The sequence below is a fragment of the Physeter macrocephalus genome, chromosome 20 (genome assembly GCF_002837175.3).
Source record: "Physeter macrocephalus isolate SW-GA chromosome 20, ASM283717v5, whole genome shotgun sequence".
Classification (NCBI taxonomy): Eukaryota; Metazoa; Chordata; class Mammalia; order Artiodactyla; family Physeteridae; genus Physeter; species Physeter macrocephalus.
The window spans coordinates 44,579,515-44,585,514 of record NC_041233.1 but is presented as its reverse complement, the minus strand read 5'-3'; the positions used below and the strand labels follow the sequence as shown (position 1 = coordinate 44,585,514).

Genomic DNA, 6,000 nt, shown 5'->3' with positions numbered 1-6,000 from the left:
AAACAAATGGGGCCTAATGAAACTTAAAAGCTTTGGCACAGCAAAGGAAACTACAAACAAGATGAAAAGACAACCCTCAAAATGGGAGAAAATATTTCCAAATGAATCAATGGATGAAGGATTAATCTCCAAAATATATAAACAGCTCATGCAGCTCAATATTAAAAAAAAAACAACCTGATCAAAAAATGGGCAGAAGACCACAATAGACATTTCTCCAAAGAAGACATACAGATGGTCAAGAGGCACATGAAAAGCTGCTCAACATCACTAATTATTAGAGAAATGCAAATCAAAACTACAATGAGGTATCATCTCACACCAGTTAGAATGGGCATCATCAGAAAATCTACAAACAACAAATGCTGGAGAGGGTATGGAGAAAAGGAAACCCTCTTGTGCTGTTGGTGGGAATGTAAACTGATACAGCCACTATGGAGAACAGTATGGAGGTTCCTTTAAAAAATAAAAATTGAATTAGCATATGACCCAGAAATCCCACTCCTGGGCATGTACCCAGAGCAAACAATAATTCAAAAAGACGCATGCACCCCAAAGTTCATTGCAGCACTATTTACAATAGCCAGGTCATGGAAGTAACCTAAATGCCCGTCAACAGACGAATGGATAAAGAAGATGTGGTACATATATACAATGGAATAATACTCAGCCATAAAAAGGAATAAAGTGGGTCATTTTCAGAGATGTGGATGGATCTAGAGACTGTCATACACAGTGAAGTAATTCAGAAAGTGAAAAACAAATATATTAATGCATATATGTGGAATCTAGAAAAATGGTACAGATGAACTGGTTTGCAAGGCAGAAGTAGAGACACAGATGTAGAGGACAGTAGTATGGACACCAAGGGGGGAAAGTGGCGGAGGGGGGCTTGTAGTGGTGGGATGAATTGGGAGATTGGGATTGACATATATACACTAATATGTATAAAATAGATAACTAATAAGAACCTACTGTATAAAAAAATAAATAAAATTAAAAAAAAATTAAAAATAAAAACTTCATCATGTCTACATGAAAAAATTCAGTTTCCTTTCCTTTAAATTTTGAATGATTGGGTGCAAAATGACATAACTTGGATAATAGTATTTTTAAAATGTTCTGGTGTATAGGACAATAAGGTAAATTATTATCATTTATAATGCTGAAGGAAAGTTAGATTTTGTCACATTTTTCTTTCTTATATAGAGTGTCTCCACATTTCTTTGGACTAGATTTATCCCATCCACGAGTCAGAAAATTCTTTGATTGTGTCCTTTTCATATTTTTCGATGTCTTTAGATTTAGAAATTGGCAGCTATGGCTTGAGAATATCTTTTAATATCCCCTCTCAAAGCACATCCATCCGTAAAAATAAGACAGTATAATAGTTTCTTTTTTTAGATTCTTAATAGTTATTATGAAATTCTAAAATTACAAGTTTTAGATAATTTTTTTAAAGTTAGATATGTTTTTTAAAAACTACAAAATTATTATTGCAACACATGATATCCAAATGTATTTACTTGTAACTTTTTCCACTTAAGGACAAGAAAAGCTTCACGAGTTCAAAAGGACAATTTATTGGATAAGGTTACAGAGATTATAGCAGGTAGCTGAAAACTAACTAGTAAGAGCACAGTAGAAGAATTACAATGATATTGAATTAATTTCTGTAAACAGCACGCTTATCATAAACCTACTACTACCTTAAAAAATTCTAGAAAACACAGGAACATTTAAGCATACATCCATTAACTATCAAAGTAATGATGTCATATAGCCTCTGGAGGAGTCTACTGTATGGTACACGTGTGAAAGAATATGAGTAAAAAAGGCAAATTACAACTTAGACTATTTGTTTTGACTTCAGGGTTCTTCTTGAAAGGGTCCTGGGGAGTCTCCTTTTTTTTTTTCCTTCTATTAACTGTTATTTTCATATGGTAGGTTACCAAAAATAAAATTACCAAGACAAATTCAGAATGTGGGACATCCAATAAGACAGTTGTCTCTGTCTCTTCAAATAATCAGTGTAATGGGGGGAAAGGTAGGAGGATGGTTGTGGAATAAGAGACTAGAGAAGCAGAATAGCCAAAAGCAGTATGTGGATTTTTACTGGATCCTGGTTTGAAAAGAAAAAAAACAAACAATAAAGAAATTTTTGAACAATAGGTAATATTTGACATGGAATATAGTTATTAGATGATATGGAGTTGAGTGAATTTTTCTTATGATAGTGCTATAGTTACTCATTTTAAAATATTTTCTTATTTTTAGATCTGTGTGCTTAAATTTTAGGGGTAAAATTTCATGCTTTCTACAACTTAGTTTCAGATTTTCATGAAAAAATATCTATAAATCTATTTATCAATATGCATATAAAAAATTAGATGAATCAAAGGTAGATAAAGCAAAGATGGCACAAAGTTAACAGTTGCTAACCTAGGTGATGGGGGTACAGAGGATTCTTGAACTATTCTTTCAGCCTTTTCATTTATTTGACATTTTTCATCGCAAAAAGTTGGTTAATAAATGAAGTCACTGAATCAGAGGATGTTAATATTATTGCTTAATTTCTAAATCATTAACAGAATATGGTAGGCTTCCCTGGTGGAGCAGTGGTTGAGGGTCTGCCTGCCGATGCAGGGGACACGGGTTCGTGCCCCGGTCCGGGAAGATCCCACATGCCGCTAGGCCCGTGAGCCATGGCCGCTGAGCCTGCGTGTCCGGAGCGTGTGCTCCGCAACAGGAGAGGCCACAACAGTGAGAGGCCCGCATACTGCAAAAAAAAAAAATATGGCATGGTTTTAAAACTTACATGAGGCATTTTAAAATAATTCTACTGTGAAGTGTGTAGCTCAGCAAATGATTAGGTTCATAGTCATTCAGATGGAAATTTTTATCCTCTCTTGATCAGTACTGAGTGTTGTGACCTCAGGCAAACTCTCAAGATCCCAGTAGTTTTAGCGGTAAAATGGATGATAGTAATAATGGTTCTTTGATAAAGCTGTTTAAAAATAAAATATATTATCTGTAAAACCCTTAGCCCAGTGCCTGGAAAACAGAAAGCATTCAAATCTCGTCTTCTATTATTGTCATGACAAATTTCAAGTCCTTACTTTATTCAACCAGAAAATCCAATGGAAAAGCTTCACACATTAAATCATCTCTATTATATTACAGTCAAGTGCATTTTGTAACTTCAGGCCTACTGCAAGTCCTAAGGGAACAAAAATGTTTTAATAGATCCATAAGAATTACTTGTAATTAGCATGTAAATTGTTATGAGTTCTTCCCCTTCCCCCCCAAATAAGTAAAAATACTCTTTACTGTTTAAACATTTTATGGAAGTTCATCCTTATAATTATTTTGCCTTAAGTTTTCTAAATCATAGACAACTTCATCTTGAGTTATCACATGTACACACTAGTGAAGTTTAAATTAATATCTTTTGATGTATTGGGAAAAATTCAAACAAATTTCATGGGTAGAATTTTAAACTTATGAATATCGTCAATTGTTTTGTTTTTGGTGTTCATGCTATCAGTGGACTGATAAGTTCTCTCATGTAATTAATTTCTGAGAATTATCTAGTGTTTAGAGAAATAAAGATGTTAAGATTTTAAAGATGGCTACAAAAGGGTTTCCAGTATAATTTATAAAAGTGAAGACACTTATTTTCTGTTAATTGATTTCCATTTAGTTAAATCTGAAAGTGTTTAAATTGTTACGAAGAATTCTTTAGTGTTTCTTCTCTAAAATCATCCTTAATTTTTATTTGTAATGAATGCTGCTGAACGTTTTGAGGCATTTTAAATTGTAAAAGATCATGATATATATACAATGGAATATTATTGTATAACATACAATAATATATTAGAAGGAAATCCCACCATTTGCATTTTCCACAACATGGATGGACCTTGAGGGCATTATGCTAAGTGAAATAAGCCAGACAGAGAAAGACAAATATTGCATGGCATCACTTATATGTGGAATCTAAATAAAAAGTTAAACTCATAGAAACAGAATAGAACAGTGGTTGTCAGGGACTGGGGAATAGGGGAAATAGGTTACAAACTATTGTAACCCATAGTTGATAACACTGTATTGTATAGTTGAAATTTGCAAAGAGTAGACCTTAAAGATCTCAAACATACACACAAGAATAAATATGTGAGGTGATGGATGTGTTAATTAACTAGGTTAACTGGATGGGAGGAATCTTTTCACAATGTACACTTTAAATATCTTATAATTTTGTCAGTTATACCTCAGTAAAGCTGAAAATATTAAAAATAACTAAGTAAAATTGTAAAAGACAATTAATTAAGATGTGCCCCCTAAAACTTAATGTCTTTGTTTTCTTTAGTTATGTGGTCAAGCAAATACTAATTTTTTTTTCTCATGAATAAGAATGCTCATGAAAATGAAAGTTTTGTAGAGTGGCTTGACATAGACTTAGCATAGAAGTAATGGGGCTGTCTAAAGAAGGCAGCCAGTTATAATAAAATGAGAAAAACTCAGTTGTAGTTTGTGTTTTCCATAAATACCCCCTGGGATAGAAACATTCTAATTACTCTGATATCTCAGAAGAAACTGAAATATAGCTCATTAAAAGAACAAGGAAGGGCTAATTTTTTCTACCTGCATAGCTCGTGGAAACAGCTTCCTCTATCATCTTGTCTCTTTCTGTGATGTGTTCCATCCAGCTGCTGAAATAGACTGCCTTCTGGAAGTTAAAACCCACGTGGCTCAGACCACAGCAATAAATCTGGTGAAACATGATCCTGGGTGAAATGTTATACCTCTACGTAAAACCTTAGGATTTTATCAATAGGCTTTACGCTAAGTAATGGGAATCAGAGTGACAAATTAACAGTAAAACTTTCATGCTTATATCCACACAGTATGTTATGGCTTCTTTCATTACATTATTCTAATCAAGCCAGAACTGTTGTTCTATAGCAACAAACCTGAAACAAGTCTCATCCAACTCAACTAACTCATTTAAATAACTTTGCTCCTTGGTAATTTATCTAAAGATCAAGTTTACCGAACAATTGATCTGTAAGTCAGAGATCATACGTACAAATGTATTTTTACTCATTTATAGTCTTTTCTCTGTTCAAGCATTGAGATAAGATTAAATAAGAATTTAGTTCCACATCCCAGTTAGATTTTCCGGTGGAGTAGATTTTCAAGACTTTTATGTTGATGAGTTGTTTTTTTTTTTCCTTTTAAAGTCAGCATTATCCATATAAAATAAGTTTCTTCGGTTTGTGTAGTCAACATCATTCAGTATTTTCCATATGCTGGTCAGTGAGTTTCCCTAATAAGAGGATGAGAAGACATTATTTCAGTGTCTACTATGAGTCTGACTCTTTTCTCCATTCTATCTGATCTGATCCCTATAACTGTCCTAGGAAGCATTTGTATGTCTATGCTTTCATAACTTTATTCTACACATGCTCCTGAGTTGTTATTAGTAAATCACTGAAAATACAGGGGCTGAGCAAGACAGATATAGCACCGTTCTTATTTTTGTGGAGTTTGATTTTAGCAGTGAAGATGCCCAGTAACAAATATCTGATTAATTATCTAATTATAGTTGCAGGAAGGGATAAAAGAGGTCATAAATAGGAGGACCTGATCCAGCTGGTATAGGTTGGGGAGAGTAGGAAGTTTCCAGTGTTGTTGAATGAATGCTTGCAGGCCTGAATGTATCATCAATCCAGCTGAGTCCTAAAGAATGGGTAGCAGTTGGCCTGTAGAAAAGTGTGTGTGTGTGTGTGTGTGTGTGTGTGTGTGTGTGTGTGTGTGTGTGTGTGTTTGTTTGTGTTTAGGGAGACCTGGAGAAGATGACAGAATTGGAAGGAATTTGGTAAGAGCAGGCTGATAAGGGAGAGAGTGGTTTCTCCCAATGATAGCTGAGGTATCCAAGGTCACACAAAGAAATATAAGTGGGATTTGAACTTGGTTCTGTCCAATCTCCAATTC

The 6,000-nt window shown here is 34.0% G+C and overlaps 1 protein-coding gene across 2 annotated transcripts in view; it reads left to right on the top strand.

The window, feature by feature from the left end:
- PRKG1 (protein kinase cGMP-dependent 1) overlaps positions 1-6,000 on the top strand; it is a 1,272,686-nt gene that overhangs the window by 932,715 nt on the left and 333,971 nt on the right. The window lies entirely within an intron of this gene.